The sequence below is a fragment of the Hibiscus syriacus genome, unplaced genomic scaffold (genome assembly GCF_006381635.1).
Source record: "Hibiscus syriacus cultivar Baekdansim isolate YM2019G1 unplaced genomic scaffold, ASM638163v2 tig00110597_pilon, whole genome shotgun sequence".
Classification (NCBI taxonomy): Eukaryota; Viridiplantae; Streptophyta; class Magnoliopsida; order Malvales; family Malvaceae; genus Hibiscus; species Hibiscus syriacus.
The window spans coordinates 325,755-352,772 of NW_024062795.1; the positions used below are offsets into that span (position 1 = coordinate 325,755).

At 33.0% G+C, this 27,018-nt stretch overlaps 1 pseudogene; it reads left to right on the top strand.

Moving 5' to 3' along the window:
- LOC120134761 overlaps positions 1-25,469 on the top strand; it is a 34,552-nt pseudogene extending 9,083 nt beyond the window's left edge.
- Positions 25,470-27,018: the final 1,549 nt, after the last annotated feature.

Genomic DNA, 27,018 nt, shown 5'->3' on the forward strand with positions numbered 1-27,018 from the left:
TGTTTAACTCTCTATATATTCTACTTTTGATCTTTACATTCACCATTAACAATCAACCAACGTGAATGAAATGACTCATAATTGAATAAGACCGCCGACGACAATAATTTTAGTGACATCAATGGTGTATAATTTTTTTAGTTTGAATTTTACAAATTCAATCAAACAAAAAGAAGAAAGATGAAATAGCGACGTTTAGAGTTAATGTTTGAGGAATTGTATAAACGTGTTTGCGATGAAATCTCAATATTTATGTCTAATAATCATTATTTTTCTTTTGAATATGTACAATTTTATATTCCTAATGAATTCGTTAAACGATCCTAGTTGTTAAAAGGTGTTTGTTTTTTCTGAATGTTCTAAGTTTAAGTAAATACATCAGCAGGATATGCATCAATAATTGAAATATTCTAATCATATATTATTTATAATTACTTCATATTATTAAAAAATTAGTCATAATGGCAGGGGACCCTATGTAAATTTTGTTTATTATAACCAATCATGTCTACTGTTTGTTAGCTCACATTAATAATCTGTCTATAGACATGATTTTTCCAGTAGGTGAATTCCTTTCACTGTTGACCTAAAATATTTTTTATTTTTCAAATTCGGGTTTAATTGGATTAGTACGTAATCTCTTCATGTATTTGAATTGACTTTATGCATACTTTTTTGTATATATCAAATATTTGATTCAATGAGCAATGTATGAATTTCAACGCAAATTTTAAAATTTTATACTCTAAATAATATATATAATTTATGTGTTGAGATAAAATTATGGAGTTGAGCAATGCAGATACTCCTTAATGAAGAAGAAATTTGAAATCATCAATTCCTTGGCTTCTTTCTTGCTTCCTATCCAACCAATGTGATAGTTTACTTTTGCATGAGCTTCTAAACATATAGAAATCCAGTGGTGGCATAGCTCTAAGCTTGCATAAGGATATCTGCTGGGGACCCCGAGGATACCAGTGATGATGGGACGCTCATGATGATCACATGCAACTTTGTATAACATTCTGAACTTCCTGCAAATTGCATTGGCGTCTAGAAAAACACCACATTGCAAATTAAAAACACCAATTAGCTTGGAAGACACTAACTGTACCTTACTATGGGGCGTTCCATTGTACCTTTGAGAACGAAGAAGATCCAAAAGATGGTTTCTTTTGTCCATCTCTTGAAGTAGTTCCACTCTTTGGACAATCAAATCAGTGCTTGAATCAACCCTTCCAACTGCCAGAAATACATAGTCCGAAAGGAAATCCGAAGCAAGTCTCTGCATAATAAAATCAAGGAGTTTAAAGGAAGCCAAGAACACTTAAATGCAGTTTGCATGATGTCCACACCGTTTTTTGCCCGGGCGGGGCCGACTCGGGGGTTTCTCTTTGAAAAGAATTTTCAAATGTGAGGAGTCGCTACCAATCATTTAAGGTGCAATTGGGACACCATAAAAGCTGAATGATTTTAATAAAACATTTTATTTTTATCAAAATACAAGTTTGAAGGTCTGCGAAAATCCAGAAATCGGGTTCGGGAGTCAGTTAAGCGTGGGTAAGGATTAACAACCCACAAGCGCCCAAAAATTGGTACCTAGTTGATTATTCTATATTTAAAATTTGAAATTTTGAGTTTGATCTTTATTTAATTTGAAAATCATTACGGATGCAAAAAGTTGAAAAGGGTATCCGTTTATTAAAGCCGATAGCAATCGCCCCTAGCATAAACGCAGGAGATCAACTATTGTGCTCGATAACCGAATATTGCCTCGATATTTTAGAAATCATGATGTGGTTTTAAAAAAGATGTCGACTTATTTCGAGAATCACCAGTAGTCACCCCCTGAGCATACTTGCGGGAGATACACCATTAATTCCCTAATAATCGAACATTTCCTTAGGTTTGAAAATAGAATGCAACCAAACAAATTTTTATTCATATTAATTAAGCTAAGAGTAAATTAAGGCTTTTTATATCTTAAAGTGTCGAATAATGAAATTAAAGAACGCAGGGTCACAAACCTAGAAGTGTATGTTCTAATATTAACCTTATTTGATTTTAAACCAATTATCGAATAGAATAATCGAGATGGTCCCTCGAGCATTTATGCGAGGGCCGATTCGAATTATCCCCTAAATTAAAAGGACTATATTGAAATCTAGCTAAAAACGGAAGCTATATTTAACCTATTTAATTATGCCAATATTAGAGTTCTAATAAAAGTTTGGGGACTAAAAAGTCAAAGGACTAAAATGTTGAGCTCTAAAAGACTAGGAGTTTAAGGACCTAAATCAACAATTCCTAAAGTTGAGGACTAAATAATAACCCAAAAACCTAATTATCTAAATTAACCTATTTAAAGAACTAAGCCTAAAGTTTTTTTAGAAAATATTAATTATAAATAAATTTTAAAATTCGAGCAATCTATTCAAGTAGTCAAACATTTTATGCGAAAACTCGACTCGAATTGTTCTCTAATTAATAAATAAAGTGTCATCCTAATTTCTAAATCCGATTCGAGTGTTAATCTAATTTTAAAAAATCTAAATCTAAAAATTAAATTACGAAACAAAACAATTAATAAAACTTAATTACAATATTTAAAATAACAAATAAAAGTAAAAGTAAAAAAGCAACATAAAATAAAAATAAACATAAACACAAGGACGACACTGAAACAACCTCAGTTTAGAAACCAAATTTTACTGGGAGGCTCGTATCGGGCTCCTCGTCACGGATCTAAGCTCGGTTTCGCACGAAACAACCTCTATCACCGTGAAAACGACCTATATCGTTCGACTTTTCGGACTCTGGTGACTCCTCCTCTGACCAAGGTAAACCCCGATCTACCAACCTTTTATTTTTCATATTTTTTGACTGCGAAATAGTTGGAAGTTGTTAACATTAGATTAAAAATGCTAGATTTTTTTTGTTATTTGAAACATATGCAATTTATATTTTTTCGGGTTTTTTTAAAACTAAACACATTTTTTCGAAAATCAGCTAAAAAAAAAAAGAAGAAAAATCCCCTATTTACAGAGAAAGTAGTAAAAAAATGACAAATTAGCTATTCGAATATAAAAACGATAATAATACCTTAAACCACGTTGTTATTGCTTCAAAAAAGAATTACAATGTTTTTTTCCTGAATTGTCGAGAGCGAGATAGACTTTTACATATTTGCATAGGTTAATATATACCCATTTTACAACAAACACATGATTGAAATTTTGTTTCTTTTATGTTGTTTGATGTTGTGCAGTGGCGTGGGGGAGTGGCTCTGGCAGGGATTGGGGCAGAGGAGGGTGCACATTGATTGGGGGGGGGGGTTGAAAATGGTGGTCTTCGGTTGGGTAAAGTGGGCGGCTACCCAACTAGGTTAGATTAGATTTTTAGGCCGGGTTTGGTTTGTCCCGGGTTAGGTTTTGGGTAGTTAGGTAGTTGGGCTTTGGGTTTGGGCTTGAGACCCCTTTTTATTTTAGGTCCGTAAGAAAAATGGTGCTCACACATGAAAACCAAAAAAAAAAAAACATAGGAGTTATTTCCTTATATTAAACATTTAACACTCACATTTAAATTTAAGCCATATGTACAATAAGTTATTCCCTTCTAGTTATTTGAAAAAATTAATACAAATGTGTTTCCTAGATTTTCACTTTAATTCAGTTTTATCTATTTAAATAAAGAAACTTATTGTAATACGTAAACTAACAAGCACCAGTGTTAGTGATAAAATAATACCTTATTGCGGTATAGACCATAGTTCGATTTCCAGTTGGTACACCTTTACAGCAATGATGAGGTTTGTGTCGGAGAATAGTAGGATTCTTCTTGAAAATTTGAAATTTTGATGATAATTAACGTCGTTTCAGTGTTTCAAATTTATTTAGGTTTATTCTATTCAAAAATTAGAAAATAAATATTTAGGTTTATTTTGTTTTTTACCTTTGATATAAACTTCCATTAAAAGCAAATCAATACAATGTTTCTATCAAATTTCAAAATCCATTAAAAGTTTAGTATAAACAATAACTTAGTATAGCTTTGGTCCATCAAAAGTTTAAATATGATTTAAAGACATATTTCACATGAATGTAAAATCGAAAAAATTATAAATATAATCGTCTTAAATATTTATTTATGTTTAACACAATTTGAAATTTAAGTCATGTGGATAATAAGTTATTTCCTTTTAGTTATTAAAAAAATTGTATAAGTGTATTCTTTAAATTTTCTCTTTAATTCACTTGTCTCTATTTTTAATATAAAAAAACCTATAGTAATTTATTTCTACTTAGACCAATAGACAGTAGAGGTCTAGTGGTAGAATATTACTATGCTACAATATATACTTGGGTTCAATTGCCGGTTGGTACACCTTTGAAACAATGACGAAAGTTGGGTAGTAAAAGAATAGGGTTCTTCCTAAAAATCTGAAATGTGATTTTAATAACAATATTTATAAATTTCAAATTTATTTAGTTCATTTGATTTGATGTAAAGTTTCATGGAAAGCAAATCATTGCAATTTTCTACCAATTTGAAAATCTATCAAGAGTTTATTATAAGTATAGCTTTGGTCCATCAAAAGTTTCAATATGATTTAAAGAGCTATTTCTTATGAACGTGCAGTCAAAAAAATGTTTTAACTATAAACGTATAAATATTTTCTAGAATCAAACGAATGCAATTGCGTTTTCTAGATTTTCTCTTTAATTCAGTTTTTCTATTTTAATAAAAAAAATCTATAGTAATTTAGTTTTATAGACCAACATGCACTAGTGGTCCAGGGGTAAAATAGTACTCTATCACGGTGCAGACCATGTTCGATTCCCAATTAGTACACCTCTAAAGCAATGATGAAATTTGTGTTAGGAATAATAGGGTTATTTTCCGGAATTGTCCAAGGCATATTAATATAAAGTTAACAAATCTGAAAAGATCCTAACAAGATTGGTTTTGTGTGACTGGAAATATTGACTTATACCTAATATATTAATTACAATGGCGTAACCGGTAAACTTATTTGATCGGTAAATATCAATATTTTTTTTTTACAAATATAGATAATTTTGAATTAAAAAAACATAAAAAATGATAAGACTACAAAATATGAATATTTTTTCATAAATATTCATACTTTAATCATGAATTTTAGTATGTGAAGTGCATCTTTATTATATGGATAAGAGTGTTATCACGTAACAAAACTTTAATCATAAAAGATGATAAATGAAGCAAGTTCTTCGCACACCACATTCATGTTTCTTTAAATAAAGTTTGTGGGAAACTACAAATATTATTATTTTCTTCCCATCCTTGTCTTGCTTACATTCTAGTATAAATATAGGGCTACAATATAATTAAACTACATCTCAACCTAAAATATTAGTTGTATCTTTCAGCTTTCTAATAGAGTTTCATATTCTTCCAAACTTTGCTCTAATTTTAATGTCAATGCAGCTTATCCTAATTTCCTTAACAAATGTTCCTTCTCTACAACAAGATCTAGGTTCCCTTGCAAGCCAATGCCAAATATATTGGCAAATCTTTTACTCTCACCTGTTGATGTTGCTGGTTCGTGCCCAATTACTTCTACTTCTTGTTTGAGTTTATTTATAAGCACATCAAACAAGATTTGCCCTTAACTTAAGCTAAGGTTCCCTTGCAAGCCAATGCCAAATATATTGGCAAATCTTTTACTCTCACCTGTTGATGTTGTTGGTTCGTGCCCAATTACTTCTACTTCTTGTTTGAGTTTATTTATAAGCACATCAAACAAGATTTGCCCTTAACTTAAGCTAAGGTGCACCCCCCAACTTACCCTATGTCCTAATCCGATAAGCTTATCAGTTCAATCAGCGAATAAGCCTTCTCTCGCGGCAAGAATTTAGTTTTTCGCTTTGCACCTTCCTTTAGGTGGTGAAGTGCCTTGCATTTGTGTGTGACGAACGATATGAAGGATCTTGTCTCATTTGAAGTTGGTCTAACTGGCACTGCTTTTAAGCTGGTATTCCATTATGCCTTTATCTTGCTCTAAGCCTTCAATGGCTTCCCAATTCTGAGTCGGACTCCTTTGAAAAGGCTAAAATTGGTATATTTCTTATCTCCTGTTATATAGAGTCCGCCTTCAATTCGTTCTCTGAGTCCACCTCTCTATTAGTCCTACATTAGCTTTCGCATCATTCCATCTCTCTCAAAGAGGAACTCACCCTTAACTTAAGCTAAGGCGCACCCCCCCACCTTACCCTAAGTCTTAATTCGATAAGCTTATCAGTTCAGTCAACGAATAAGTCTTCTCCCACGACAAGAACTTAGTTTTTCGCTTTGCACCTTCCTTAAGGTGGTAAAGTGACTTGCATTTGTGTGTGACGAACGATATGCAATATAAAGGATCTTGTCTCATTTGAAGTTGGTCTAACTGGCACTGCTTTTAGGCTGATATTCCATTCTGCCTTTATCTTGACTCATTTGAAAGATTAGAGCAAGATAAAGGTAGAATGGAATACTAGCCTAAAAGCGGTGCCAATTAGACTAACTTCAAATGAGACAAACACATAAATGCAAAGCATTTCACCTCCTGAAGGAAGATGCAAAACGAAAAACAAAGTTCTTGCCACAGGAAAAGACTTATCGCTGACTGAATTAATAAGCTTATCGGATTAGGACTTAAGGTAAGTTGGGGGTGTGCCTTAGCTTAAGGGTGAGTTCCTCCTTGAGAGAGATGGAATGATGCGAAAGCTAATATAGGACTAATAGAGAGGTGGACTCAGAGAATTAATTGAAGGTAGACTCTATATGACCGGGGATGAGAAATACCAATTTTAGCCTTTTCACGGAGTCCGACTCTCTTACTCGTTCCTTGTCACTGTGTGTCTGATTCAATCCTTATATGTGAGCTGCAGCAAAGCGGAGGAAACAAATTATCTACCATCTTTAAAATGGTGCAGTCTCTTTCAACCGACAAAAAAGCAAAAAAGCAAAAGAAAAACCCAGAAAATTAAATATAGAAGTGGTGATTTTTTTTATAACTCTGACGCTATATTAAGTAATAAAATATTAATAAATGCGGAGGAAGATGACAACACCCTTTTCTTTTTTGGTGGTGGTGGTTCCTTGTGTAGTAGTTTGTTTGCTTTTGGGGCCTAAAACCTTCCCCACCTAGATGATGAGATAATTATGTAACCCGAAAAACCTCAGTTTCAAATGCTTGACTCAGTGTGTTAAAAAGGAAAAAAAGAAGAGTTACTTGCCACTTTTTTTAACCAAACTTTGATGATTGATTCCAGTTGGGTTACCTCAAAAACCAGCTGGGGTTAAATGTAAAAAAAAAAACTTGGGTTTCAAGATGAGATTTTAAAGAAAAAGTTGCATTATTGATACCTTCTTTTGATTCTACAGGCTTTGAAGGAAGGTTTGTGGTTACTTAAATTGGAAAAAGCCAAAAAAAAAATGGTTTCATTTTTTGATTCCCTTACATGTTTCCCTAAAAGAACACTGCTGCTGCTTTGGTGTTGTTCCAAGAGGAAAACATTGCATTTGATGGGATAATATGAATTTTCAAGTGGATGGTATGGAGGTTGGACCACTTTGCTTTCTAGGCAAGGTGGATAATTGCAGCTTGTTTTTGTTGAGAAATGAGCTGGACTACCTGCTGCTGAATTTCGGTCTTCGGGTCAGTTTGGAGGTTTTAGTTTCATGAGTTGTTCTTCTGGTACCGGGAATTTTGTGAAGATTTTAAGCTTCTTGGAGAGAAACACAAGTGTCTTTACTCGAGATTTCTATGAACGACAAGCTATCTGGTTCTAATGGATTATATTTATAAATAAATTATCCACATTACTTAAATTTCAAAATGTGTTAAATATAAATAAATATTTAATACGATTATATTTATAATTTTTTCGATTTTACATTCATGTGAAATATCTCTTTAAATCATATTTAAACTTTTGATGGACCAAAGCTATACTAAAGGGTTGTTTGTTTACTTCAGAACGATTATGTAACTCCCTCAGACCGATGCTGATAGCCCGATCCGGTATGGGGCGTCACATTAGGGCCACCGGAGCAACCCACTGTAAAAATAACAGAAAATTTAAAACTTTTATTGAAACGTGTAACTTATAAAATCAGTTGTCACTATTTAAAAATAAAACAGATTTCTAGACTCGTATATAAATCAAAATACAATTACATGCCCCCTAATCACATGTACCATACTCTGCAACGCCGGAAGAACTCCCTTACTGAAGTCGATAGTGATACTGGTACAATTCTTTTAACCTGCAATGATGAGTAATAGAGTGAGCTTCGAAAAGCTCAGTAATACAGAATTACCAGATGATGCTACATGACATGCAGATAATTGGAAAATCATAATTTCCTTATTGAATCATACTTATACCAGTGGGCGGAATAATTTGGGGTTCCCTTAGAAGTTCATCGAGTAGAAGCCATGAATCTCAGTTCATAAGAAACCTTTCATACTATCACGTTTTCATGAGGTCGAATAGGATGTCTAGTGTGTTCCATCAGTACGATAAAACCATAATAGGTACACTAATCAAATGATAGTTCAGTAAAATCCCATAAACCATACTGTAGTGGAGCTTTTTAAACTCGTATTTTAAACCATCTTACAAAGAGTTAACCTAAAGGAACATCTTAGGGCCTGAGAGCCTACCCAAGATAGATTCCGGGGCCGTGGGGCCTACCTAAGAACACATCTTAGGACCGCAGAGCCTACCCGAGAATGATCTCAGGGCCGCAGAGCCTACTTAAGAGTCATATTAGGTCCATAAAAATTTTCCAGCTTGATCAGAGCTGTACTTTACAAATCTCTATTTCCAAGATACAGTTTATACAATATTACAAATCCATAAGCCATCACCGTTAAGTCGGTGCATCCATAAAACAATAACCATAGATTTCAGTGTACCACATGTTAAAACAATAAAACAATTTTTCAAAATATAAGGAACACACTAGAGAATCCAATTATTTTTCAGATGCATTTTGTAGCTATCAATATGGATAACATGAACTTGTGCAATTTGATCGGATTCCAATAATAAGATCTTATTGAAGAGAATCGATTTCTAACCGATCTAATCAGACATTTCAGATTGATACTTTTAGAATTCCACTAAGTTTCTATATGCATCAGGAAAACGTTCAGGAACCTTTATACCGAATAATTCTAAATTCAGATTTACTGCGAGTGATTCCATTACCCAAACAATCAGAGGTATTCAGGAATATACTTTGAATTCATAGGATTTCAGCCCAATTGAACCAAATGAGGTATTCAGAATCTTTTCATTCTGCGTTACTTGCGTTTTCAAACATGACCGAAGTGATTTTAGCTGAAAATAAAGAATCAAAGATTCAAGTCATTTACAATCTATGACTATCGACCGTATTATCAAACAACTTGAGTTACACAACTCTCAAACTGATGCATGTCAACAAGTCAATTCATTATCCTTCTAGTGTATTCACTCTTTAATACCATAATGCAGATCCATAGATCATCCCCATAATCATCGCTGAATATATCTCCCAACTGTCTTTATTTCATTTCCATGTTTCAACGATATCAAGAAATACGGACGTACTTGATTCATGGTTTATAACCCATAAAGACAATTTATCATGTAAGTTCAACAATGTTTCCAGACTCATCCAAATCACTTATTTAATCCTCATTCATTGAGGTTATTTAGTTCATTTAACAATCATGTTTATTCTTGTTACTTTAGAGTTTATCAGAGTAATTCAGACGTTTCTGAATTCCAAATACATATTGTATTTCCATTCAGTTTAATTTGGTCTTCGTAGTTTATTTGTCGAACAAACGTCCAATTCTTAATACTGAATGCGATCTAGAGTTGAGCTGAGCTGAATACTTCCAAAATTATCATCGAGCTAAACTTGAGTAGACGAACACGCATTCAAGTAATATCTATGCCGTTCAGGTACTGACATTTCATTAAAGTTGATCAGCTTACGTAAGTTGTGTTCCATAACTTTTTAATGGTAGTCCAATACCTATGCTTATTTGGATTCCTTAATTAATCCAAGGTATTTACTTAGAATATGACACAAGGGTATTTTTGTAATTTTGGTATTCATTTTTATTCCATTTATTTCATAGCTCGAAGATATCCAATCATTTTTGAGCTTGGTGGTATTCTTGGGTTATTTCCATTACAGGGGTATTCTGGTCATTCTACAGATTCGATGTATTTCAATCATTTTCTTCCATAATTTCTTATTATTTAATACCAATTTATCATCTATTTTAGTCCATTCGAACAATTCTGATAAAAGAGCACCCCGATAAATTGTTCTTCAGGTATTTACTCGTAACTCGGATATTTTCGGGTCAAGTGCCTTCTCAAATTTTTACCAACTCAATATCAAGAATTTTTCTGCACTAAGTCAGGATCTTAATAATCAAATTCGTACTTAATCGAGTTAAGTACAAATCCTCAAAGTACTTTCTCATTCAGGGTCAACTCAAACTATTTTTACCTCTCAAGGGCATTTTTGTAATTTCTTAACCAGATAATTTCGATATTAGCTCTTAACGAAAATAATTATAATTTAAAGATCCTATGGTTAATTTCTTTCCCGAACATTCTCTGATCTTGAAATGATTCCTTAACAGACTTCTAGCATCTTGCTCAAACCCTCTTGGGGTTAAAAACCGGTTATCCGCATTTCCTAATCAAAACTAACATTTCTTATGCACATCAGTAATTTTTACCGGATCAATATGTCTTTTCAGAGTTATTAACCAACTTCTAGGGACAATTCTTGTCATCTTACAATATAAGGGTATTTTCATAATTTTACCCTATCAGAATATTCTCATAATTTTTCATCCAAGTATCTTTGATGAAATAAATTATATGTTACAAATCTAAGCTGATTCCTTTAACACTAAACACAAAACTTATAATTTTAATTCTAACAATCCATCAATTTCTTATAAAAGTAATCTGAACCATAATCATTTACCGATTTTTCATCGTATTCTGATCAAGTGTAGAAATTAATTAGCTACACATATGAGACCAATAATATCTTATTCATGCATTTACCAATATTCACATGATCCATAAAGCATAAAGAGGTAGTAAAATATTACCTCAATTTCCGTGCAATACTGATTGACCATAAAAATTCCATTCAAACGCCTTTGATCTTCAATTCAACTTCCAATAATTCCTTAGATACATATTAACATAAATTATATCAAAAACGGAGTTTAATTACGATAAACGGATTGAATCGGGTGATAAATCAGTGAAAAACAACTTACCGGGTTCGAATTTGGCAAAACGGACTTCGGATTCAGATTCAGGACGTCAAAAACATAAAATATGACTTTTCAGAAATTTGAAATTTTCGGTCAAAATCAACGTCAAAGGGTTTGACCGGAAATTTCGAGGTCTTTGAGTTCGAATTTCGAAAAACGGACAGCGGAATCGGATTTAGAACGTCGAAAAATGTCAGGATAGGTATACTCGGTCAAAGTCAAAGGTCGTTTAATGCCCGGTCAAAACTAGTCAAAGTTTTGGTCAACAGTGGTCAACACCGGTCAATGGTCAACGGGTCGAGTCAACGGGTCGGGTCGGGTTGTGACCGGTCAAACCAGTCAACTCTGCTCCAAAACCGGTCAAACCGATCATTTGGACCATCCCCACGCGCAGTGGCGGCACGTGGGGGGCGTGAACAGTGCTAAATTTCCGGAAAAATTCTTAAAAATTATTTTAAGCGATTTCGAGATACTTACAAAGCTCGGTTCACAATTTTCAACGGTGGAAAGCTCGATTTCAACAAATCGGAAACTTTGACCGCTTCACCTCCTCACGCGCCGCCGTCGACGGAGACCAAGGATGACACCGGCAGACTCGGAACGATGCAAGGAACACGATGGTGCGGGAGGTGTCGTAAAAGGATGACCGGATCGTCGTGAATCGATGAAAAACCAACTAAAACCGAGTTATTACCGACGATGCTTCCGACTGAAATTAACGACGAACGGTGACGATTCTCGACGAAAGGTTTGAGGGGTTTTGTTCCTCGCTCGACAACGAACACAATGGTTATTTCGGCTCGTCGATCGGAGGTCGGACGGCGAGTAGATCGGAGTTGAAAGTTGGGTCAACGAAAGAGAAAAACTGAAAAAATAAATTTTCTCATAAAGGAAAATGGCTAAATTATGAATTTAGTCACTGAACTTCTTGTACTTCTTAAAATGGTATGCCAACTTTACAATTTTACAATTTAATCCCCAATCTCTTCCAAAAATACCAATTAAATTCACCACTTTATAATTTCTAAATTTTAGCCCCTAAATTGGGGTGTTACAGATTAAGCGCTAAATGATTCAAATGTTAAATGATTCAGAGGCTCTGTATGAATTAGCTCTGAATGTGACATGCTGTTTGATAATGACTCTGAATCATTCAGAATGTACTTATGTGTTGAATCATTCAACACTGTTTTGTTGAATCAGTCAGCACTGAATCATTCAGAGGTACGAAACAAACGCGTTGAATACTGAACGGTTCAGCATTCAGCGCTAAATGATTCTATTAAGAGGCAAACAAACAAAATTAAGCGCTGAATACTAAACTTTTAATGAATTTTGAAATTTGATAGAAAAAATTGTATTGATTTGATTTTCATGAAAGTTTGATATAAAGGTAAAAAAAAAAACAAAATAAACCTAAATATTTATTTTTTAATTTTTGAATAGAATAAACCTAAGTAAATTTGAAACACCGAAACCACGTTAATTATCATCAATTTTTCAAAATTTGAAGAAGATCCCCTATTATTCTCCAACACAAACATCATCATTGCTTCAAAGGTGCACCAACTGGGAATCGAACCATGGTCTATACCGCAATAGGGTATTATTCTTTCACTAGACACTGGTGCTTGTTAGTTTACGTAGAACTAAATTACTATAAGTTTTTATTTTATTTAAATAGATAAAACTGAATTAAAGTGAAAATCTAGGAAACACACTTATATTATTTTTTTCAGATAGCTAGAAGGGAATAACTTATTGTCCATGGCTTAAATTTAAAAGTGAGTGTTAAATATTTAAGATAAGGAAATAACTGCAATTGTCGAAACGATTTTTGAAAGGTGCCTCGTTTCGAATAATTTAGTGACCTTTTAATAATAAAACGGGACGAAAACGGTTGTCAACACCTATGTTTTGTATTCATGCAAACTGCATTTCAGTGTTCTTGGCTTCCTTTATACTCCATTTTATTATGCAGACTTGCTTCGGATTTCCTTTCGGACAATGTATTTCTGGCTGTTGGAAGGGTTGGTTCAAACACTGATTTGATTGTCCAAAGAGTGGAACTAGTTCAAGAGATGGACAAAAGAAACAATCTTTTGGATCTTCTTCGTTCTCAAAGGTCCAATGGAGCGCCCCATAGTAAGGTACAGTCAGCGTCTTCCAATTTAATTGGTGTTTTAATTTGCAATGTGGTGTTTCTAGACGCCAATGCAATTTGCAGGAATTTCAGAATGTTATACAAAGTTGCATGTCATCATCATGAGCGTCCCACCATCACTGGCATCCTCGGGGTGCCCAGCAGATATCCTTATGCAAGCTTAGAGCTATGCCACCACTGGATTTCTATATGTTTAGAAGCTCATGCAAAAGTACAACTATCACATTGGTTGGATAGGAAGCAAGAAAGAAGCCAAGGAATTGAGGATTTCAAATTTCTTCTTCATTAAGGAGTATCTGCATTGCTCAATTCCATAATATCCTTATCTCAAAACATAAATTATATATTATTTAGAGTATAAAATTTTAAAATTGCGTTGAAATTCATACATTACTCATTGAATCAAATATTTGATATAAACAAAAAATTAGCTAGTATGTAGAAATTCAAAATTCAAATACACGAAGAGATTATGTACTAATCCAATTAAACCCGAATATGAAAAATAATTAGGCCAACAGAGAAAGGAATTCACCTATTGGAAAAATCATGTCTATAGACATATTATTAAATGTGAGCTATCAAGCGGTAGACATGTTTGGTTATAATAAAGAAAATTTACTTATGATCCCCTGCCATTATGAATAATTTTTTTTAATAATATGAAGTAATTATAAAGTAATATATGATTAGAATATTTCTTAATTATTGATGACGTACACATATCCTGTTGATGCATTTGCTCAAACATAGAGCATCCGGAAAAAAAAAGATCACTTAATGGATTCATTATGAATATAAAATTGTATATATTCTAATATATATATATATATATATATATATATATATATAAATTAGAGTTTAATGATATAAAAAAGTCGTTATGGTATATAGTTATAAAATTAGATTTGGATATGCATCATGCGTTCAAGTTTTTTTAATAAGTTTTCACATTTTCATTGTAGATTAGGATTCATTTATTATCCCATTAATCTTCTTTATTTTGGACTCTTGAATTAGATTTGGATACTCAATATGTGTTTGTAGATAGTTTTCTCACGATGTTTGGCTTTAATTTGGATTTACCGATGGTCTTTCAATAGTTAAATTGTAATACCCCAAATTTTGTCTAGTGACTAAAATATAAGTTTTGAAAGTTTAGTGATTAAAGTATAAACTTTGAAAAGTATAGGGACCGAAATTATAATTTTTAAAAGTTATATTTTTAGCCCGTAAATGAACAGTTTGACTTAAAACAAGGATTTTCGTGGGAATCAGATTTCTGGTACGAGATTTGTGTTAAAAACTAAAAAGAGGTAAAGCTTGGTATTGAAAGCGGATAATCAAATCAAACCGGAATTTTACGAAAAATATGAAGGATGTTTGGAAATTGTTGGAATTATTATTTTCATATTTTATATCAGAGAAATTTGGCTCAGAACAGTGTAAATTTTCAGATTTGACCGAACATTGGAAATTTAGTGATTAAAATGCAATTTTTGAAAGTTACATGGCTAAGTTAAAAGTCAAAGCTAGGTTGATTCATATTTGACCAATGAATATTTTAATAAAAAATAATACAATAAAATTTGGTAATTTTCAAGTTTTTAAGGGTATTTTTAAGATTTTTCATAAATTGAATATTAAATTCAATTAATTAGAAAATGTCATGTGTTTTATCTTTTAAAATACTAGAATACCTAGATAATTAAGCCATTTTCAGCTTCTTTCTTCTCCAAGGTTGAACCTCCATTTTTGTAAGATTTTTATTTTGATTTTCAAGTTATATGATTAATTTTTGGATTAAGCTATTAGATATATAATTAATTTACATGAAATTCTTTATCATTTGGTACCAATATTTCATGGTGAATATGATTGTGTTATGAGATTTCTCAATTATGGTTTAAGGAGAGTTTAGTGATCTTGAAGAATTGATGGAAGATTTTTTATGTTTTTGATGTTAGTGATTATTTCTAAAATATGTATGATGATTAAAATTAATTGTACATGCATATATATAAGGTTTGACTTAATTAGGGTTTATGGGAATATGGATCTCCAATACACTTCTTGTTGTAGAGAAGGATCATTTGTTGAAGAAAATAGAATAAGTTACATTGACAGTAAAGCTAGAGCAAATATTGAAAGGATGTGAAACTCCATTAGAAACTGAAAGATTCCACAAAGTTGAGATGTAGTTTAAGGGATTGTTTGTTTGTTTCTTAATAGAATCATTCAGCGTTGAATGTTGAACCGTTCAACATTCGGCGCATTTGTTTTGCACCTCTGAATGATTCAGTGCTGACTGATTCAGCAAAACAGTGTTGAATGATTCAGCACAGAAATACATTCTGAATCATTCAGAACCAGTTATCAAACAACATGTAACATTCAGAGCTAAATCATTCAGAGTCTCTGAATCATTCAATATTTGAATCATTCAGCACTTAATCATTCTGAAATAAACAAACAACCCTAAGTATATTTTAACCCTACATTTATACTAAAATGTAAACCGTTTGCCCCCACCCTGCCGCCTCCCAACAAGAAGTTATAGAGCAAAAAGCCTACCCCTAAATAACCTAAACATTATTTTGGTGCATAATATAATGTGTCATCACCCCTTTCCCTATGCAGAATAAAATTTACGGTCATTGTCATTAAAACAAAAATGATTTATTTACATAAAACAAGACAAGGGTAGTAGATTGTAGAGTTTTCAAACTGGAGTTTGAACTCAGAATTGGGAAGCGGACCGGATCGGATCGGATCGATCGGTTCAACTGGTTCAATTGGAACTCGTTGTCTAGTCCAGTTCAATCTACACCGGTTGAGCCGCTACTAGTGAATCGTTCGAAACTGCTGAACTGTTCAAAACCGCTGAACTATTCGAACCGAACCGGCTGAAAATCGGAAACAATCAGAAAAAATCGCCAACTTTATTTTTTTTTAAATTAAACCAAACGACGTCGTTTGTTAAACGAGTCAAGTCGAACTCGAGTATTGCTGAGCTCGACTCGAACTTAAAAACTTTAAAAGTAAGCTCAACTCGACTCAAACTCACGCGCTAAAAATTATCAAGTTCAACTCGAACTCGAAATATAATATTGAAACTTGAACTCGAAAAGGCTTAAACTCAAAAAAATTGAAGTGAAAAAATAATTCACTCAATGCTCACCAAAAGGCTCTATGATTTTGAATGTCAAATTACCTCTATTATTTATAGAAGTTAATTGGGATGCTCTTCTATGTTTCTTAGCCATGTGAGATTGTTTTGTTCTCATATTTTTTCTCTTTAGATTTTTGGGATGCTCTTCTATGTTTCTTAGCCATGTGATTTTGTTTTTTAAGAAAAAATTAAACCAAACAATATCATTTTGTTATGATTTTTTTAGCTCCAAATTTATTTTTTTAATTATAGTTATATAATTATATTTATTATTTAATATGTTTTACCTTAAATATTTTGTTGTAGTTAATTTGAATAATTTTGTTTCACTTGATTTTATGGTTTTTAACTTATATATGTTATGACTTGCTTTGAATATGACTTATGATATAAAAAATTATTTTTTATTAAATATTTTTAGTATTTTTATTTAATTTTTTAAATAATTATGACGTCGTCCGATTCTTCTGACCGATCGAACCGATTCGACCGGTTGAACTAGTGAATCGATAGTATAGCCGGTTCGGTTTTAAAAACCATAGAAGCCATGGATAGCTGACGTGGACTCTATATAACAGGGGATGTGAAATACCAATTTTAGCCTTTTCACAGAGTCCGACTCTCTGACTCGTTCTTGTCACTGCGTGTTCTGATTCAATCCGTACATGTGAGCTGCAGCACAGCAGAGGAAACAAATTATCTCCCATCTTTAAAATGGTGCAGTTTCTTTAAGCTAACAAAAAAGCAAAAGAAAAACCCAGAAAATTAAATATGGGAGTGGTGAAAAAGTTTACAGTTCTGTTGTTATGTTAAGTAATAAAATATTAATAAATGCGGAGGAAGATGACAACACCCTTTTCTTTTTTTGTGTTGGTGTTGGAAGGGTGGTTCCTTGTGTAGTAGTTTGTTTGCTTTTGGGGCCTAAAACCTTCCCCACCTAGAGGGTGAGATAATTATGTAACCCCAAAAACCTCGGTTTCAAATGCTTGACTCAGTGAGTGTGGTAAAAAGGGAAAAAAGAGAGTTACTTGCCTCTTTTTTTTTAATCCAAAGTTTGATGATTGATTCCAGTTGGGTTACCTCAAAAACCAGCTGGGGTTAAATGTAAAAAAATCATGGGTTTCAAGATGAGATTTTAATCAAAAAGTTGCATTATTGATACCTTCTTTTGATTCTACAGGCTTTGAAGGAAGGCTTAGAACTAGAGTATCGAAGTAGTGTTGCATTAGTTTAAGAATTAACTCATTTGAATTTATTCATCCTCGTAGCTTGCTATTATTGATTTTCTGTGTAACATTTTTATTCATGTTTCCTCTTTTTAAATTTAGCTGGTTCTTACATTTTCAGTCTATATGCAGAGATTTCTATGTAGGGAATTATTTGCAGGGAATTATTTACAGGGATTACTCCCCATTACAGACGCACATATCAAGACTGCATATGAAGACTGTTCATCTATGTATTTATTTATTTATTTATACACGCATTTGCATCTTATCTTTATTTTTAATTTTCTGACTGCCGGAGGTCTTCCACGGAAGCTGCTCTTAACCTGGCGTTGGGGTCAGCCTACTACCCTACCTCCCCCTTACCCCATTGTATATGGGAAACAGGGTTTTGTTGTTGTGAAATAGGAAAAAGCCAAAAAAAATTGGTTTCATTTTTTTATTCCCTTACATGTTTCCCTAAAAGAACACTATTGTTGTTTTGGCGTTGTTCCAAGTGGAAAACATTGCGTTTGGTGGGATAATATGAATTTTCAAGTGGATTGTATGGAGGTTGGACCACTTTTTTTGAATAAATTAAATTTTATTACCCAAAGAAGCAGATTATGTTACAAATCAAATAAATGTGATGAGATCCAATCCGATCTAATAAAATAACCGAAAATCAATCCAAAAAATGATTATCGAAAAAAACTGAAATCGATAAAAACCGAATTGAGCCGATAGATGACGTACCCACGCTTTAACTGAAGACTTCTTGTGCTATAGCTCAGGATGAATAAACCATGCCCACGCCTTAGCTCAAGTTGGACCACTTTGCTTTCTAGGTAAGGTGGACAATTGCAGCTTGTTTTTGTTGAGAAATGAGTTGGACTACCTGCTGCTGAATTTCGGTCTTCGGGCCAACTTGGAGGTTTTAGTTTCATGAGTTGTTCTTCTGGTGCCGGGAATTTTGTGAAGATTTTAAGCTTCTTGGAGAGAAACATAAGTGTGCTTTACTCAAGATGTCTATGAAGGACAAGCTATCTGGTTCTAATCGATTATATTTATAAATAAACTTATTATCCACATGACTTATATAGACGCCCGTTTTTTTTTAGAGTTTTAATTATTATTATTATTATTATTATTATTATTATTATTTTATTAATAATATTTATTTACATATTTTGTAGGTCAGAAACTGAAGACCAAAATATAAATCCAACACCCCAGCCAATAAGTGACCCAGCATCCAAGCCCACCTGGTTTGGGCCCCAAGATCCGACTCGTTTACAAATAGCAGACCCAACTGGAGCCTAGATTATAACGAACCAAAATACATAAGCCCAAACCCAACTAGGGTTTTCACCCTTAACCCCAACTGCCCCAATTTCCAGCCGTTAGATCTGTTGGAGATCCAACAGTCCACAAATCCATTAGTAATTAGGGTTTAACCCTAAATGTGTAAGCCACTGCCACTGCCAGTGATAACCAGCTACCTCACCGGCGCGTGAACATCACTGATCGTTGCCCCAGATACGTGAGTCGCAGAGAAAGACTCTCATGTCGTCGTCATCAGTTATCTGTATGGAACAGTGACCGAACCTGCATCAATCAACCCATCAGTCAAAACAAGCAAATCAAAGTCAGAAAAACCCAATAAAAAATATGAACAAATGCAAAACATTATCCCGAGGAAATTTGGCTTTGTCACAAGCTGAAAATAAGGTAATCAGACCCTATCTTCTTGGTAGCAGCACAAATATTCATCAAACCATCACATGCAAGCAGATAAAAGGAGAGAGGCAAGCAACATACAAGAGGAGTTTTCAGGGAAAGAAGAGGAGAAACAGAGAGAGAATCTTCAGGAAAATGAGAAAAGAAAAAAAAGAGAAACAGGGAGAGAACCAAACAAAAAAAGGTTCGAACATGGAGAAAAAAAGAAAAAAAAAAGAGGAAAAGGAAATCTGAGAGGGAGAATAGGATGTTTACATACCTATGCGTTTGTCGGTCATCTCGAGAGTCAATAGAGTCATGGAAGTCGAAGAGATCTCCTTATATCTACTGTTTTTGAGACACCTTTTGGTTAAATGAAGCATGTATTCTTAATCAGGGCGAGAAGAAGATTCGAACAACGTTTTCTACTATCTTCTTCTACGCCGGCAGATGACGGTTGTCGCCAGCCAACAATGGCCGGCGCAGTGGCAGCTCGTCAGATTCTGGAGATCTTAAGTTTCTGGTTGAAGATTTTGAGAGCTTTCTTTTTCTCTCTCTCTCTCTTATTCGGGCAAAAGGGGAAAATAAAGGTTGATGGTTGATTTTAGCTTGGTTTTCAAAAATATATATAGACGTGACATCGAACGACGCCGTTTCAATGGGGTAAGTGTGCATTTTGGTGTTTGTGTTAATCCCATTCGAGGCCCTTTGCACTTTGTAAGCTTTCCATTTTAGTCACTAAATGCAAATTTCTAATTTATATTTCGAGTTTCAAATCTTGTTATTCATGCATTTCGGTCACTGAAAAGACTCCAAATCTTTTTATTTGAGCATTGGTTTTGTTATATTTCCATTTTAATCCTAGTTCTTCTATCCTCCTATCTTTATTAATATTTGACATTGAGTACGATACTTATTATTTTTATATTTTAGTCATTGTTCTGATTATTTCTTCTAGGTTAAATATCCTTATATACCTGCTGAATTATATTACATTTCATTTTAGTCATTAAATGGAACTTTTGTATGCTTTACTTTAAGATCCAAAATTTGTTATACTTATATGTTGGTCACTACTCGTTTATTATTTATCTTGGGGTAAATAACTTTTATGTTTAGTCATTTTTGATTTAATGCATATTGGTCCATATTTGCTTCTTGATTAGTACATTAGATTAATCTTTGATTTTAGTTGATGTTTGTTACAAGAGTTCATTCTAATCCTCTTCCTTGTATGTTTACATAATGTTCACCTTTATGATTTCATTCTACCTTATTTATTTTAGTAATATTTATGAAATATTCTTTTGGCAATATTATGTGTATCTTTTATATTTGATATTTTGTGTGTGGTTTATTCAAACATTTTAAAGAAGAATTTTTTGTCGAATGAGCGTGAAAAGCATTGCTTGGTCGAAGTAGTGCGCTTTGATACGACGTTCGAACAAAATGTGAACTTAAAATAAATTGAATTTATTTATTTAATTAATTCATTTTTTTATTTTAAGTCAAATAATGTAATGCATGTTTCTTTAGATAACTATTTATTTTATTTTATGTAAATGACGATTTTTAAATTTATTTTTTATTCGCGCTCTTTATCGTGGAGGGAATATTCTTTTTAGACAATAAATAAGAAGAGATAGCTTTCCCGTCGGGGGATGAGTAAATCTCGATATTTCTTTTCGAATTAAAGGATTTTCCCTAATAAATAATTCGAAGCAAATTAATTAAATTTTAATAAATGGATCATATTTTAACTTTATATTCGATTTATAATTTCCACCATTTGCGATAATATATAAACGATTAAGTACCAATTTTGGGCGCTGTGAGGTGTTTATCCTTCCCCACGCATAATCGACTCCTGGACCCGTTAAGTTGAGTTTTTGGTAAACGCAAACCAATTTTTGTCTTAAAAACGATTTTCCTTACAATTATTTTAAAAAATATTTTTATGTATTCGACCTACCTAGTTCAAAGGTCGATGGCGACTCCTTTTTAATTTAATTCAAATTAATTTAAAATCGCCAAATTTTCAATTCAAAATCATAATTATTTTTTAAACATTAATTGTTTTCCAAAAAAATGGTTATGACAGTTTGGCGACTACGATGTGAACTTTTTTTAGGGAGTCAGACTGTAAGTTGCTTATACATTGTAGTTGTGGTGTAAATTATGGGTTTGAGTATATAGTTAGATTATGATCCATTTATTGAAGCTTCTCTAATTTATTTATTTCTTTGAATTATCGTACTGACATTTTAATTTATGTTTTCAGCTTTGTCAAGTTTTTTCGTTTTTCTTTTGAATCAAATGTTTGTATGTTCCTTCTCACACACATCAAGATCATTTACATAATATAAGTTCTATACCCGGGCTTTTTTCCAAGTAAGTGGGGGTAAACGCTTTACTCTCATAAGAATTTATTCTTCGTATGAGTTTTAGCAAATAACCCATGGGGTACACATACCTTATACATTTGTAGGAATTTATTCCTCATATGGGTATAAGGAAATGAATCCCCTCAAATTGAACTCGATCTGTATACGCCTGTAATGGGTTAGGATTGAGGGTTTGGTAGCCCAAGGGGCATCGACAACAAGGACAATTATAGTACATTTCCCTATGGCATCTCCGCCGAGTTAATGCCCTGTTTACAAGGTACAAGAAGACTATTTCCCTTTCATCACCTTACTTTCTAGCTTTAGATTGTTGTTGAAATATTTATACTTATTGTTGCTTTGAACAGATATGAGAAAGACAAGAACTACAGCTACTTTTGGGTCCGGTATTCCAAACTTATTTGTGTGAGTACAAGAAGAAACAATTGAACAACTTTATCTGATAATTTATTGTTAGTAATGCAGCTCTATTGATAAAACTCTGGATGGTTTTTTTTTGTAGGTTACGCTTTTTGTTGTTCATAATGCCGAATGCTTCATTTACCTTTTAACTGCAAAATTTCACGATCCTGGAAGAACATGGATTGAAGTAGTTATGGGACTCGATTTCAAAGAAAAACAGACTTTGTTGAGTCGATATGTGACATCAATTTACTAGGCTATCACTATATTACTACTGTGAGATATGGGGTTGTTCATCCTATGAATACAGGGGAGATGGCATTTGATGTTTTCTACATGCTCATTAATGCCAGATTGTTTGTGTATTTGATAGGGAATATGACGAACTTGGTTGTCCATTAAGCCACCCGAACTAGATTATTTGTGAGTGAATTTTTTTTAGCTTTGATGTTGGAGGTTAGCAAGAGACCCTCAATTCACTTCCTAAAGTCATCCGATCAAGAATTTCAAACTATCTTTTTAACTGTCATTGAAAGTGTATACTTGTTTCACGGTGTTAGCAATATGAAGCAAGTCCTGCTTTCCACGTTGAATGTTCCATGCTGGCAGTAGCTGTTGAGAAGTTAGGTAGTTAGGAAGCTGTTGAGAAGTTAGGCGGTTAGGGAGCTGTTGAGCTTCTGTTAAGAATTGTTATTCAACTGAATTACTTGTGTTGTATAAAACCAATATTAGGATGAGTAAAGAAAGCAGAGAAATACAAAAAGTGATTCTTCATAAAAATGCACCAATTACAATACATGAGTTCTGGTTTTATACAACACAAGTAATTCAGCTGAATAACCGTTCTTAACAGAAGCTCAACAGCTCCCTAACCGCCTAACTTCTCAACAGCTTCCTAACCCCCTAACTTTTCAACAGCTACTTCCAGCATGGAACATTCAACGTGGAAAGTAAAATCCCAAATATGCCAATGCAGCCATAATTGAAGAAGCAACGGAGCCTGAGACGTTCGAAGAAGAATCGAAGAGTTCTGAGTGGATGACAGCTATGAAAGAAGAGATCGATGCACTTCAGCAAAATCAAACTTGGGATATTGTACCAAAGATAAAAGATGTGAAACCCATATCTTGCAAATGGGTTTACAAGATAAAGCGTCGTCCAGATGGGTCAATCGAGAGGTACAAAGCGCGATTGGTAGCTCGTGGTTTCTCTCAACAGTATGGACTAGACTATGATGAAACATTTAGTCCAGTGGCGAAACTTACAACCGTACGAGTCTTACTTGCACTTGCAGCCAACAAAGACTGGAACTTGTGGCAGATGGATGTGAAAAATGCTTTTCTTCATGGAGAACTAGATCAAGAGATCTACATGACCCAACCAATGGGTTTTCAGAGTCAAGATCGTCCTGAATATCTGTGTAAGCTGCGAAAAACACTCTACGGATTGAAACAAGCACCTAGGGCGTGGTATGGTAAGATTGCTGAATTTCTAACGAAAAGTGGTTATTCAGTAACACCTGCAGATTCTAGCTTGTTTGTCAAAGCCAATGAAGGTAAGCTAGCTAACGTGCTAGTGTACGTGGATGACTTAATCATAACCGGTGATGATGAGGCAGAAATTCTTCAAACGAAGGAGAATTTATCAGTTCGTTTCCAGATGAAGGAACTTGGACAACTTAAGCACTTCCTTGGTCTAGAGGTTGATCGCACACACGAAGGAATATTTCTATGTCAACAGAAATATGCTAAAGATTTGTTGAAGAGGTTTGGAATGCTCGAATGCAAGTCAACTTCAACGCCAATGGAACCAAATATCAAAATGTGTGCATATGAAGGAAAATATTTGGAAGATGCAACAATGTATCGACAATTGGTAGGTAGTCTGATCTACTTAACCTTGACCCGACCTGACATTTCTTATGCAGTTGGTGTGATGAGTCGGTATATGCAAAATCTAAAGAAGCCTCATTTGGAAGCAGTTCGACGAATACTGAGATATGTGAAGAAAACAATTGACTATGGTCTTTTGTACAAGAAAGGTGAAGACTGCAAGTTAGTTGGTTATTGTGATGCTGATTATGCAGGAGATCATGACACCAGGAGATCAACAACTGGATATGTGTTTAAGCTTGGCTCCGGAACAATTTCTTGGTGTAGCAAAAGACAACCAATGGTATCATTGTCAACCACTGAAGCTGAGTATCGAGCAGCAGCAATGGCAGCTCAAGAGAGTACATGGTTGATACAGTTGATGAATAATCTACATCAACCAGTAAATTATGCAATTTCGTTGTATTGTGACAACCAATCGGCAATTCGGCTGGCGGAGAATCTTGTCTTTCATGAAAAAACTAAACATGTGGAAGTACATTACCACTTTGTTAGGGAAAAAGTTTTGCAAGAAGAGATTGAGATGAGGCAAATCAAGACGGATGAGCAAATTGCTGACTTGTTTACAAAAAGCTTGAGTGTTGGAAAGTTTGAACATTTCCGTCGTCAGCATGGCGTGATTCAAAGAATGGAGGCTAACATTGAGGGGGAGTGTTGAAAATTCAATATTAGCCTAAATAAGTTCACACCTAAATTAATTTGATGACATTGCTTACATCAATTTAGTTTTGATGTCATTGCTTACATCAATTTAGTTAGGAGTACTTCTCAGAGTGTACTGCTCAAGAAAAGCAAGATCTTAGTACTCGACGAAGCTACATCGTCAGTCGATACGGCTACTGATAATATGATTCAGACGACCTTAAAGGAGCACTTCTCAGAGTGTACAGTAATAACAATCGCCCATCGAGTAACTTCAGTTGTCGATAGCGATATGGTTATGCTTCTAAGTCAGGGTTAGTATTGCAGTAATTTATGATTTCATTGGAAAAAACAATTTGAACTTCGTTGCATTCTAACCTTCTTTATAATTTTGCAGGAGTTATTGAAGAGTATGATTCTCCCGCTAGCTTACTGGAAAACAAGTTTTCATCATTTGCGCAACTTGTAGCAGAGTACACTATGAGATCAAAATGAACCTGTAAGTTCACCATTTTTTTAAAAAAAATGGTTCCAAAACTACAACGTATCACTGTTAAAATAATTTTATACTTAAACTCAAGTAAAAATAGCATTTATTATTAATTAGCAATTCCCAGCTTGAATTCGGGAAAAAATATCATATGGTATTTAAAATGTTGCATATTTTTAATAACTATTATATGGATTTTGACTCGTTTATACATACTTATGTCTTCTTCGTTTTAACATAATATTATTTAATTAATTTTATGTTATAATACAGATAATTTTTAGATATGCTAAGGGCAATTTTTTAACTCTATAAATAAAATTAAAATATGATTACATATATGATCATTAAAATATTTGAATTGTTTTTTATGTAAATCAAACAAAAAGAAGAAAGAGGAAGAATCATTAAGCAAAGATAATGATTGGAAAAAGTATCTAAAATAACGACGACTAGAGTTATTTAACGATAATCTCCATAGAAAAAAGTATATGAAATAGCGACGTTTAGAGTTAATGTTTGAGGAATTGCATAAATGTGTTTGTGATAAAATCTTAATATTTATGTAAAATTATCATTATTTTTCTATTGAAATAAAAGCAGTTAATTTATTAAGAAATAAAAAATATTTAAAACTAAAATAAGGGGTCGTCTGACATAGAGTATAAAATTAGCTTTGAGAATAAAATTACTGGAATATAGTATTACTTGATATAGTACTGGGAATGTTATATTACCTTGTTTGGTTTGTTTTACATGAATGTAAGATTACAATATTTGGTTAAATTAATATGAGATTACTAGAATATATATTTTACTAAATTAACCTTGTGATATATATTTTTTAAAAACTAAATTATTAATATTATAATAAAAATTTATATAAAAAATTATAAAAAATATATTATTTCATTATTTTTAATTTATATATTTTTATTTATAGAATCTAAATTTCTAGAATTTATATATTTTCTTTTATAATTTTTTTTAAAAAATAAGTAGAACAAAAGATCCAAAGTAGTATCTGAACTTATGTGTAAAGCTAACTCTGAACCAAAAGTTTCATTTTTTTTTGTACTTGCGTTATGGATTATGATCTAAGGTTTTGTTTCGTGGAACAATTTAAACTTGAAATTTTATGTTTAATATATTAAGCAAATTTAAGTTATGGGACAGATATCGATTAAAATTCTATTTTATTTTATTTGGATAGAAATCACAAATTTTATTAAAATAGAAAATATCCTAAATCATAATTGTAAATTAAGCAAATAATTAGAATGATATCCTATAATTATTGAGACAAAACTAGCAGCTTAAAATCATATAAGGACCATACAAGGAAAGATTAAAACCTAATTAAAAAAACTCGAATAAAGATAGATACAAACATATCTGACCGCATAACAGGTATTCAAATTAAACTCGAGCGATGTGAAAAGTTATATACGAACGCGTAACGGGTATCCATGTCACGCCCCCAAAACTCGGGTTAATATTTTAGTCTTGATAAATCAGAATTTTTATTGGCTTCAATTATTTAATTTTGAAATAAATTGAATAAATGCTAATTTTAAAGATATTAACTTATC